The sequence below is a fragment of the Manacus candei genome, unplaced genomic scaffold (genome assembly GCF_025592945.1).
Source record: "Manacus candei isolate 608988 ecotype Guabito, Panama unplaced genomic scaffold, ASM2559294v1 h1tg000049l, whole genome shotgun sequence".
NCBI lineage: Eukaryota > Metazoa > Chordata > Aves > Passeriformes > Pipridae > Manacus > Manacus candei.
Window position 1 is genome coordinate 21,846,013 of NW_026138097.1, and position 12,865 is coordinate 21,858,877.

Here is a 12,865-nt window from a genome sequence, read left to right on the forward strand (position 1 = left end):
CATCCTTTTTTCCACTAGTCCCAACACTTCTAGCACTACTGTTGTGTAAATTGATTTCCTCTTTCTATTTCATTTTAGTTACTTTTGCCTCTTCTTCGGGAACAACAGTCAGTATATATGTGTGCTCATATTTGCAATTATGTGCCCTTTCCTTAAGTTTGCATCCCTTTTTTAAATAAGTTTCACCACTGACTATGCAATTGAGTTCCATATTCATAATTTGAACTCCAGAATTTCAAACCACAGATTTTTAATATAATGTGAATATTTATATCAGAAGCACGTGCATACTAGTTTAATCAGAGATCAGAAAAATACACCAGGGGATTTATAAACAGTGTCTTATGCCTTTCCAGATGAAGGATCTTGTGGCCAAGGTTTCAGATGACACCTGCAGACATGACTTCAGTAATTTCAGTCAGTTCACTAAATGAGGATCTCTACTTGTCCTTATACAATTCTTTATGGGCTCTATATGGAATTAAAACATGGAGAAAAATAAGAATCAATAACTATCAAACTGAATACCTATGAGAAGATTTTGATGTTTGGATTTAGTGAAGCAAGCTAAATTTACTGAAGAAGTTCCTACTTCTAATCTATACTTAGCACATCCTTTACACTTAAAAGAACCACCTTACCTGCTCCTGTTTAGAATAAAATCTCTGTCGCAACTAGTTAATTAGCTCACTTAGGCACTTCATTTTAACATAATTATTTTTTCATCCAATTACCTTATTCCTAAGTCTCCATTAGCAGGTTCAGAACATAAATGTAGAGTCCCTTCTCAGGTTCACTGACTGCCTAATCTTCCTGTGCCAGGTTATGATCCTTCCAGGCCACACCAAAGCCTCACTCTGGAGATTCCCACAGAAATGTTGAAAAATGGAGACCGCAAAGATCCATGCTGTAGCTGTGGCTGAAACATTTTCCCATGTGATTAGAAATAAGCAAACGAGGATAAGCTGTTGCCAGACTGAAGAATATTCTCCCCATGACAACCCTACTGACTATGTTTTATCACACACATTTTTTGATCCTATAGATAGCCATGCCCCTGCTCTCCAGCATCCTCACCGTTAATTGCAGTTCAGTAAACAGGCCTGGCAGTATTGTTTATTTTTCATCAACAATTTTTCTGCATCACTAATTCATACTTTTGCATTACATACATAATTTTGCACTGCACTTACATGACAGCTTCCAAAGACTTCCTATGAAGTCTTCCTATGCCTTCAGACTCAGATAGATTTTTTCCTGCCAGAGGCTAGAAGGAAGCTGTGAGAGATCTAGACCATTCAACCTCAATTTACAGTTGAGGAGGAGGCTGTATGATGGATTTGTTTTTCGTCCAATCCCCGCTTCCCCCAACCAAACCCTTTCCTTCCTCTTCACTTACTTCTCAGAGCTCTGTGCACCCATATGATGTACATAGAGCCTCTTTGTTTATAGATGAAAATCAAGAAAACTATGGATGAGAGGAGACATTTGTAGTCTGCACCAAGATGTATACACTTGTCTTGCTTGCGCATTACCCAATTGCTGTTTTCTGTTCTGAAATTATGAGGAATGGTCCAGTCTCACTGGCCCTAGTACAGCTTTATGCAGTCATTTATCAGTAGCCCCATACTGGAATGATCTCTGAAATTCTCTTAAGTACCACGCTCCCATGGCATTTAAGTGTACAGACACCCTGCATAGGTTCACATAGGTTTATGAAGTCATGACTAAAAATGCATCCCTAATCAGTTAATACTTTTAAGGTAGACCTGAATTTCCTTATTATACATTAGTATTATGAAGATTGCAGAATGACAATTTAAAGCATGCTATATCATAAAATTCAAGCCACCATAAGGTCCTTATAGGAAACCCAAATAACTTGATATTTAAATGATTTTCAGTATATATTTTAAAAATACCTCTCATCCCTACAAAAAGAAATATTGGATGAAAATTCATGAGGATCAGTGGACTCTATTTTTGGAAAATTGTTAGTAATGAAATGAGAAAAATAAAGATAATGTAGAAAACATGAAAATGAACAATAAAATCCCAAAACACTTGCTAACCAATATTCACATAGTAGCATTTTTAATGAGTAGTATCTAAAAAGAAATCTAATCTTTCATAGAAGAATGGAGGATTCATCAAGGAGATGGTAATCACAACCACTCTCTAGGTTTGGATTTAGATTTCTTCCCTTGCACGTAGCTGTTACATTTATGCACTGGTGCTAACTATAAAGTACAAAAACAGGAAAACATAAAGAAGTTATTTCCACATCCATTCTGCTGGGTTTATTGATTTTCTCTATATCCCCTACACCTCACATTTCACTTGAACCATTTGTTTTAGATTTTAAAGGAAAAACCTTCCAAACAAATTAATTTAATTAAGGTTTTAACATGTCATTGGCTAGTCAGTATTATATTAATCTATGTGATCCTGAAGTTTACAAAGCAGGGGTACGGGGTCAGATCTTGATTGTCCTTCTCACACAATTAGCTACACTGATTTTAATGGCACTGTTAACATTAGTAAAACTGGCAAGATCTGGCTTCTTACAGCTGCCAGCCTGCCTTTCCAATGAAAAGTGTTGTGATTCTTCCCTGTTTATAAAAGTAGAGTTTTTTAAAAACTGCAGTTACAATGTTTTGCTCAGGCCCTTCTTTCACTGAGCCAGGCATTTTGAAGGAACCATAAAGTTCTTAATATGCACATTTTCAGTCTTAGCAATTTAATCAGAGCATTCTAGAAAAACAGCAGGCATTTTTCTTGTCTGAGCAAGCTCATCTCTCAGAGTATGCTTATAATGTGATTTTACTTTTCCATGTGTCAAATTAGCCATTTCATCAACACTTACACAGCAGACCACTGTCAGGTATGCATGCCAGAAAATCACACAGTGATTCCGTTTCGTGCCTTGCACACTTGTTGTGTCCAGTGCTGCATCCTTCCTTGTGCTGTGCAGTGAAGTACATACATACACAGCCTGGGATTTAATTTAATGTTCATCATTTATGCTGAAGCAACATGCAGAACTAAGTACTCTGAGTGAACTTGAAATAGAAGAGAGCAGTCACAGTCCCAAAACAGAAAATAAAATTAATGGGATGAAGCACCGTCTACCTAGCATATCTGTGGATCAGAATGTGTTGTCCACTGCAGAAAGCAGACACTCAGCCCTGTCTCCCGCTTTCTTGTCTTTGTCTGAAATGGGGATAGAAAGAGAATATCATGACTGTAACTCTGTACGTGTGAAAAAATTATTTGTTATGCTTACAGTTTCTAATGCCACAATGAAACAGCAGCTTCAGCTCTGGGCTCTAAAACCTCGAACCCATAAGCTTGCATTAAATGGCAATATTGATCTCCTGCTCTGAGAGGCAGAATAAGAGCATTTTCTGACCAGCTTCCTCTTGTGAAATGCAGTGACCAGGTGCACTCCTGTGCCCTATGGCCAGATTTTGAAAAGAAGCAAAATTAAAACCTCTTTTGCTTGGTTTGAGTGTTAGCTGCCTTTTGTACTTTATATGACTGTAGCCAGCTTTCTCTCTGCTTGAAAGGAAATTTGGTATTTTTGAAAATAAAAAGTGACATTATTTCAAAAGGTTTTTCTTGGCAAGTATAATGAATAAAAACAACCCTGTAACAAAATTAGAAGCAACATTGTGAAGCAAATGTAACAATACTTATAAAAAGACGTTTATGCAGTTCATAATAAATATGAGACCAAAAGTAATTACATTATATATACAATGAAAGATTTTAGAATAATATTTTTAGCATTTATCACCCACATTGATATTATAGTATGATTATTTCTACAGAGGTCAGCCTCCCTGAATATGTGCTAATGTTCTCCTTAAAAAACTCATGTATATTGGAAAAACATGGCTTTTCAAAAGTGTTTTTAAAGTCTAGAGTATAGGAGAAATGTCACAAGGAAAGATTCCCAGATGCCGGTACTCATTGCAGCAAGATTTGGTAAATGTAATTACCTAAAATGCAGTGCTGGTTTGCTGAAAAATGTGTAACATTGGAGCACAGTTAATTAGCACAGAAAAGCTCAAGGGGCTTCATACTAATTTATATCACATGAGTAATGAGAAACACAGGAATAAAAGACTTCTTGGGTCACTGTCTACACTCCTGTGTGATCACAGACAATTAAATCATATAATCTTAATTTAAACTGCACTGAGTAAGTCCTTTCAATTTCTTGGTGAATCACTGGCATTTTCTCTTCAGATATGATTTCCCAGGCATATTTGCACCCTTTCAATTTTCTGAGGGGTCTCTACATTTACAAAACTTTACTCACGGTCTGTTTATATATATTTTCTTTTAAGTCAGTGCTGCCCTTTAAGCTTCAAAAGATCTTTCCTTTCTAGTGCTTTTCCCTCAGTGCACAGAAATAAATCATATCCACTCTCAGTTTTTTGTTTTCTATGACAAACAAGCAATGTTCTTTTAGAGTTGTCCCAAGGGATGGACTTTCCATTCTCTTTTTATTTTAGTGGACACTTTCTTAATCAATTCTATTTTGAAACTGATACCTTTTGAAGGGAGGTGGGCAGAATTTTAGACAATCTTCCAGAGGTCTGATCAGTGCTTTGAACATCTTCAAGACTCTATTTTCTTTACAGAAAGGCCTCTCCAAAATGCCTAAGAACTTTATTTACCATTTCCATGTCACATCACAATGATAACTCAAAAACATTCAAAAATTGAATTCCAAGCATTGCAGTTTCCTTTCTCCTTAATTTAAAACCTGTAAAGTGCTGTGGTATAGCAGATGCTCTTCTCATTGGTCCTTAAATGGATAACTGCACTTTATATAATTATATATTTCCCTTTTTTATTACTTCATTTCATAAGGTCCCAAAATATTCCAGTTCTACCTTTATGTTTGCAATGGTTTTCAGGTTCTATGATGAGAAAATTTTGTTAGCATGCATCTATCTTTCTTTTTTTCATTCTAATGTTGTAAATTTAAATATTTAATTCAATCAAATTAAAAACTAAAATATTTTTAGATGTATCTTACAGAAACAGTCCCTCTCTATGAGCAACCACCCTGTAACCTGTGACGTCTCCTGCCACTAGAGTCATTACTCCAATTAATTATTTCTGTGGTTGCTTCAAATTTATTTTATACCAAATCCTAAATTCTTTATCTTTGCTAGTGATTTCCCATGAGGCCTTAAAACACTATACAGCAGTCCCAAAAGAGTAGGCATTCTGTTTAAGTCTGGAACACTGGTTATCAGTAATAATGTCAGGTTACACTGGATCTGTTTAGGCAAGCTTGTGTTGCTTTCCAGCTCATTTTCTCCCAAGCCATTAACTATTCTTTCTTTCAAGTATCATTCTAAAGTCCTGTATAATGGTAAAAACACATATAAAATATTTTTTTCCTTAAACAAAATATCCGGGGTTTGGTTTTTTTTCAGTCTGAGAGTACAGTCCCTGACTTGTATGAGTTTTTTAAATTTTAATTATTTATCAAATACATGGTGTCATTTGCCATTATTTCACTCTTTGAGGAATAATTTGCATTGTTTTAACTTAAGCACATTAATTGCACCAAGTTTTAATTTAATTCGTCCATGTAAGTATTTTATAGCTATTGCCTTTTTTTTTTGTTCCTCTGCTCATCATAACTTCCATAATTGAAGAAAGGCATTAATTTAACTCTGAGTCATAATGCTGTTTCTTTGACTGCAACTTTGTTGCATGGTGGCCTTTTTCTTCTTCTCCTGTTTTCCTGTAATTTTATAAATAACCTTTTCATATTTCTTTATGAATATTTCATATTTCTTTTTCATATTTCCATACCTTGGAAAACATAACTATATTTTCCCTGATTTTGAAAATAAGCAGTTGAGATCAGCAATTTGATGAGGTCCCCTTTGAAGCTAAAAGCATCAGAAGATGTAAATCCTATTTGAGGTTTTCCAAGGGGTTTGCAGTAGCAAACATGCCAAGCAAAGTAACTAGATCTCTCTCCTTTAAAAGTATTACTTACAATCACCTGGTACCACCTATTTTTGAAAATTATTGGTCTTAGCAGCAGGAAATGAAGGTGTAAAACTGCAGTGAGCGTGTAAAACTGCACTCATGACAAGGTTTAAGGAACTGGCCAGGAAAGAGCTACAATGCAGCGTCGCTCAAACACAACTAAGTTTTGAACAGAACATGAACACAACTGTGCAAATCATACAACTCTGCAAGGATCACAGTGCTGTGCAACAGTATCTTACTGTGACAGATATCACTCATATGTGCTTCAATTTGTCTGGAACTGAAAGATTAGGTTTGGGAATCTTTGAAGGGTTCCCTGACTTAAAGAGCTCTATCCTATTTATTAGGCAACAGGAACGCACTTGACAATTTCTGGAAAAGGCACATTCAGTCATTTGTACAGGTCCTTCATGATATATTTTCCACCTCAGCTGATAGTTTGCTTCTGCACAAATGAAATCATTGCTTCATGAGTGAGTTTAGCACTTTTTTCCAAAGATTAATTTCTACATTTTTCAAAAACTGTGAAACACAACCAGATACTCTGGGCCTGACAATAAGGAAGGTTTATTCAGGAATGTGGACCATCTAGCAGCAAGGATTTGCCTTACTAATAGTAAGATTCCTACTCCAGCTCGGGGTTAAAACTTATCTGTCATGTTGAAAGCTGAGCTTTTCAATCAATTTATATCAAAGTGTGTGTGGTATTGATCTTGCCCAAATGGTTTATCCTGTCTGTGATTCTATTCTGGAAAATAATGCTATTTGTCTCCTCAAGTCCCCAAATCAAACCTTCAGACCAACCTCTGCTTTCATTCTATTGTCTCCTTTTCAAGAACTTTTGGAGTATCAAGAGGAAAGGCTGCAATTTGTAATTGGCATTCAGACAGAGTGCTTTGATAAACAGCCTTTCCAAAGAGCTAGAGAGTCTGTAATGGTTCAGTATGGCATAGACCCTAGTGTGATGGTGGTTCAGTACCTGTGTGCATGCATGCATGCTCTCCAGCCCCGTGATGGGCGGGATGAGGCACAGGAGACAGGAGAAAAGGTTTTAGTGAGAAATCTTTTTCTGGTAAGCAGACCACCTTTGGAGATTAAACAAATTTCTCCATCAGGTAGAGGGAATTCCTGTGCATCTCTGCACTGCCTCTTTGCACATCTGCTGGCCAATGCCTGCAAGGCCACTGATTGCAGTGTGGCTTCAATAATCATGGAAATCACAATCTGGCAAACCTTCACTGCACACAGGTCCACCCTTTACACTATCTCCTACCTGGGCCCTGGTCCTATGATTTTATTTATTTCTACTGCATCCTGCACATCACCGAGGTATCAAAAGACTCTGGTTCCCATTTCGCATGTTTATTTTTCTTATTCTTTATTCCAAGCGCTGATTTTCTCACAATATATCAGTAATAATTATTACTCATCTCAGCAATGACTATTTCAGCTTGCAAATATGGTCTTGGAAAATAGCAGAATGATATTCTGATTTAAGGACCCCGCCAGCAACATTAACATTACTGGTTTGCATGAGTAATATGAACATCATATTTTTTAAAGGACTATATTTCTTCTGTCCTCCTCTGGCAAGGCTATACATTAAAGGAAAGAATGTGTCAGAACACCTAAAAGACCTTTTTGGAGATTTATTATGTTATATATGTTAATGGAAAATATCAATTCCATAAAAAGACATTCACATTGATTTGTTATATCCAGCATCTTCAAAGCCAGAATGAGGATTAAAAATATAAAGCAAACAACAAATAATTTAGTTCTTAGAATTTCTACACATACTGTCTTTCATTACTGAAGTCTTCTGTCACTTTCTTTAACCAGAAGCAAAATATCAAGGTTACACATATTTGATATCAATTTCAGTGTACTTCAAATGAAACTGACCCGAAGGCTAACAAAAGGAACACTTTTTGACTGATCAGGGAGCGAAAACGTGTGATTTAAGTCTTTGTTCAATGGCAATACTTTTCTTTTTTTACCCTTAGTACAAGAGTCTTGTAACATATAAACACACTTAAACATAGGATGAAATACCTACTCTGCTGAAGCAATCATATTGCGGCTATTGTTTCTACATCTTCTGTCTCTACTCTTGTCATTCTTTTTGACTCACACTGTTGTCTGTCTTTCTTTAGTTTCTTCATTAGTTCTCTCCTTCCCCTGCTTGTCTTTGGGGATAGAGCCTTGGGGGCAGAGGAGAAATTGGTCAAACTGGGAATACTGTGAACTTGTGCTTGCAGCCTATTGTGCCAGAGCCAGTGAGCTCTTTACAGAGACTTCATTCACTTCCATACCATTTTGTTCACTCAGCTATTGTTCCAGTACCCCATTTTCAAGTCCTGCAAGAATGAATCCTCCACTCATCCCTTCCTCACTATCCCACCTCTTTGTCAATTTACTTCTTCCACTGTGACCAGCCCTAGAAGATAGACATGAATGCAAGTCAGTTCTAATGAATACTGATTTAACATACATTCTTTCCAAAAAAGTATAATTGCATTACATTCTATGTTTTCCGAGAAAGGTGTATGCAAAGCTTTGCAAGATACAACACAGGACAGATTAATAAGGCAGCCCTCAAGTTTTAAAAATTACATATAAAACAACCCATAGAAAACAACGTAAGTGATGTGTTTGAATCTCTCTTTGTTTTCAACAAGCAGGAAAACTTCTCCTCTGTTCAGTGCTAAACAACTGTCTTTATTGTCTACAAGTCATCATAGCCTTTTCTTTAGAGATCCACAGAACAGAAGCAAAAGCTGTGGGTGAGACAACAGCAAAGACACTACACAGCTAGTGCCTTAAGACATTTCATAATGAAGTCAAATTAGAGAAGCAGTTCTTTTGACAACTGTAGACCTGAAATCTTCCAAATAAGACAGCACATTCTCTTATTTTTTCCCTCATACAAAAAAAAAAAAAAAAAAAAAAAAAAGGAAGGTTTTCTTTTTAGGATAAAATCAGTTTCCCTCCTGAGCTTACAGACAACAGATTTTTTTATCTTTTTTTTAATTTACTGAAAGAATCAGTGTATGATTGAAATGGGAGGAACAGGTGGAAAATGTAATACCTTTTCCTATGAATATAAGTGCAATCATTTGGCTGTCGTACTCACATCAGTCTTTTGCAGTAAAAGGCATAAGCAAAAGGTTTCTTCTGCACATAAAATTCAGGATGAACAGAATTACTTTGTTACACCATAATTTTTCTTCCATATACTCTGTATCTATAAAGGATCTGCAGCAAATATTCACGCTACTTGAAAGACAGGGGTCATTTTTAGTGTAATTTAGAGATACTTGCACTGTTTTCTTTAATCTTTTATAAACAGCCTTTAGATAAAAAAATTTTAGAAAACAAAGACATAGACATAATTAATTTTAAGCATTTTCTGGGAACTCACACTGAGGATGCCTTGCTCCCCACCTTAACTTGGCCCATTTCTCCCAAGCTTCATGGAAATCAACTCTCAAATCAGGCGAAACTTCATTATAGCAAATATATTGATTTTCATATCAGAGTCATTCAAACTTAGTCCTCTCTTGTTTTATGGCAAAATCTTGTACAGGGTAAAATTGCATTAAATTTCATAACAAAATCTTTATCTAGGTTTCTGAAAGCTTCCTTACAGAACAGGAGACAGCTGGTTTTCTGTATGGTTTTGGTTTCTTTACTTTGCCTGTTATTTCACTCTGCCATTGTGTAACTGGCCAAAGGTAAGGAAGGAATCTCTTCTCTATATTCTCAAACATTATTCCCTTTAGCTTTCCTATGCCCACACAATGTGGAGTACAGCCCATGATAATACCACCAGCTTTCAGCTTTGGGTTGTTTGCTCTTCTTTAAAGTAACACTGACCGACACTGCTGTTTCATGTAGAAATGCCACTCTAATCCTGTTGTTCAAACAACTAGAGACTGTTGTTTACGACTGTGCTCTTTCAAAGACTTTTCAATCCACTGAAGAGTGTACTTTTTCATGCCAATTTGAACTTATTTCTCAGTTAAGAATTCTCATTTAAGGGATAAAATTCGATAGCGATTGCATTTACTCAAATTATCCAATATTTTATAAAAATTCAGAGAAAATAGTATAGACTTCTGTAACCCCCCCCACATTTTTTCTTGACAAACTAGTAATTTCCCACTCTCCTCCATATCTCCCAAGAAAAGTTAGCATTTTCTAGCTAGCTAAATGCTTAAAAGGTTCACAATTTCACTTTTATGTATCACTTAACTTCATAAGTCAAATACATCTTAGCCAATGATAAATGACCTGGTTTAGACCTCACAATTTTGTCTTCAAAACAATTCATAATGCAGTATGTATTTTGTATAATATCCACTAAAAAAAATGCATGACTTTTCCTTACTTCAATGAGAAATCTTTTAGATTTTTTTCTGGATTCTTCTTAAATTTTTCAGAGGAGTTGAAAACAATATATAAAGCTATTACCATCTGGACACCTTATACATAATCCATCAATGCATGATTTTAGAAGGGCTGTTTCTAAGCAGTTACATTGTTTCTTCCAATGAAAAAACACCCAAGATAAAATTATTTTTAAACAACATAAGGGTTGAACTAGAGAATAATTTATCATTAAAGTAAGTCTCTGTAAAGTGTGGAAAGAAAGTTCATTTAACACTGACTTGAATGTAAGGGAATAAAGGTTCAGGTTCACTCTTTTCCATTGACTTTTGTACAAACCTCAGAGGTCACATGGCTTTCTGTACAAACCCATTTCCCCTTGGGGTTATGAGAATAAATATCTCAAAGATTGTGAGGTACACAGATACTACATGGAGAATGAAATATAAGAGGTCTGAAAAAGTAGTCTTTAGAGGAAGAACACTAAATGCAAATCACCACAATGTGTAGGTCTTGAGTAATGCAATTTTTTCTTAACCCAGAATTATTTGAGCAGGGAATTTCAAAATCAGAGGGGGTATCTGAGAAAGGAATGTAAACTAGTTAAGAAACTATGTTTACTTTGAAAGCCTACCTCTTGTCTTGCAGTTTGGATTCAGTATCTGACGTTTCCTAGGACTCAAACTTTCATTCTTGTGTAATGTCAACTGGCTAAAACAGCAATGAAACCTACAGTTAAAAGAGATACTTTCCATACTATTTTTTGTCTTTACTCTGCAACTTGAATGTTACTTCTCCCTAAAAACTAGCTACCAATCACATATTTAAGATTACTATTAGGACTTGCTTATTTTTGTACTAGTCAGACATAAAATGTCATGTTGTGTTAATATCCAAACTCCTAATCTTAGATTGCATAATAAAAATGTTCTTATGATACAAATATAAAACTACATATAACTTACATACCAGATAAAATATATAGATTGTTTAAAAACAGTTGCAGTGCCAAAATTTTAGTAGCAATTTGGAACAGATGTCACCATCTGGATACCTTCACTAGTATCTCTATGAGACCATTTAAGTCTCCTGATTGGCTTCTACACAGAAAGTAATTAGAGTGAAGCACAAGGGATGAGTTCCAACTGTGTTAAATTTAAGGTGTTTTCCTTCATTAAACTGAGAAAAGATGATTAAAAAAAAGGATGAAAAAATGAGCAGACAATTTTAGTTTGATGAACACCTCGTTTTCTTCCTCTTCACTAAACAACAAAAATCTGGGTTTTTTTTTTCATTTGTCAAGTATCCATAATTTTTCCTTTTTATTTTTTTTATGCGCTATTAACAATTTTCATTCAATCTTGACTTTTTGTCTCTGCTATATTTTCAGTTGGTGTCATACCTCTTTTCTTTTATTTATTTATTAGCTAATATTTCCTAGGATATAGGTCAGTTTATTTTCCACTTTCTTGATTTAGAAGCAGAAAACTCACGATTGTGCTGTTGGGTGATAAGTATTGTAAAGTGGAGACATATTCAGACAATGTAAAATAATGATTAAGCTGACCTTATAAAAAAGGAAATCTAAAAAGAAAATTAAAAAAAATAAAAGCTACAATTTTGAATATGATTGTCTGTTTTTCAATGTAGCAGAAAAAAGGAATTGCAAGTTTTAAAAGAAACAAATTAAAAGCTTTGGGCACAGACAGCAACACTATAACAATGTATTGCATGTAAAAGTTCTGCACAGGGTTTTATAACCTCAGAATACAGTACATAGGTAAAGATGAAATTGCGTACAGACATATCTAGAAAGACACGCACACATACATACACAAAAATATCTATTTTCTTACATATGTGTTGTTTGTATATTGTTTTTTTAGTAAGAGTGGCCTATACTATTGGTTGTCCTTAAAGTCCATTACAGTAAGGAAGGATCACCAGCTGCCTTGTTTCATATATCTTTCTCAGCAGTATGTTTTCCTATTTACTTTACATTTCTTTAGAACACAAGGTGTAAATTTTCACAGCGTCTTGCTCAAGGGTCCAGTATTTTAAATTATGTAAGATGCATTGCCTGACTTGTGCATTCCACAGAAGAGCTCTAACAGCTCTGATGGTCTTTCTGCATTTCTTTACTTATTTATATATTTTCTATTTGGAACTTGGATTAAATTTTCTCAGTTTTTTCTTCACTGGAGTACAAATGGAGGTGTAATGCATTTCCAACTTGTTGCCTTTCATTTTTAATTCTTGAAAGCTTTGAACCCAGTTCTATAAAACTGCAGCATTTTGCAGTTAGCAGTGTTAGACTGAAACTAGAAGACCAGTAACCATGAATTTATAAAACTTTGTTGAAAAGATAGGACCAATACAGTGTTTTTATCCCAGAGGAGGCAGAATGCTTGAGAAAAAAAATTGTGAGGGTCCTGTAACCAAA

General features: G+C 35.2%; 1 long non-coding RNA gene across 3 annotated transcripts in view; it reads right to left on the reverse strand.

Annotated features, from left to right (window-relative positions):
- Nucleotides 1-328: 328 nt before the first annotated feature.
- The window catches only part of LOC127476463 (uncharacterized), a 72,461-nt gene continuing 59,924 nt past the window's right edge, over nt 329-12,865 (reverse strand). Inside the window, exons 3-6 of one of the 3 annotated variants that reach the window (XR_007906628.1) lie at nt 11,057-11,133; nt 8,090-8,470; nt 3,133-3,213; nt 329-471 (exon numbers count right to left, since the gene is read on the reverse strand). This is a non-coding gene — a long non-coding RNA (uncharacterized LOC127476463). Of the gene's footprint in view, nt 472-3,132; nt 3,214-7,624; nt 8,471-11,056; nt 11,134-12,865 lie in introns of those variants that run through there. The other 2 variants (XR_007906629.1, XR_007906627.1) reach the window with 2 other exon arrangements.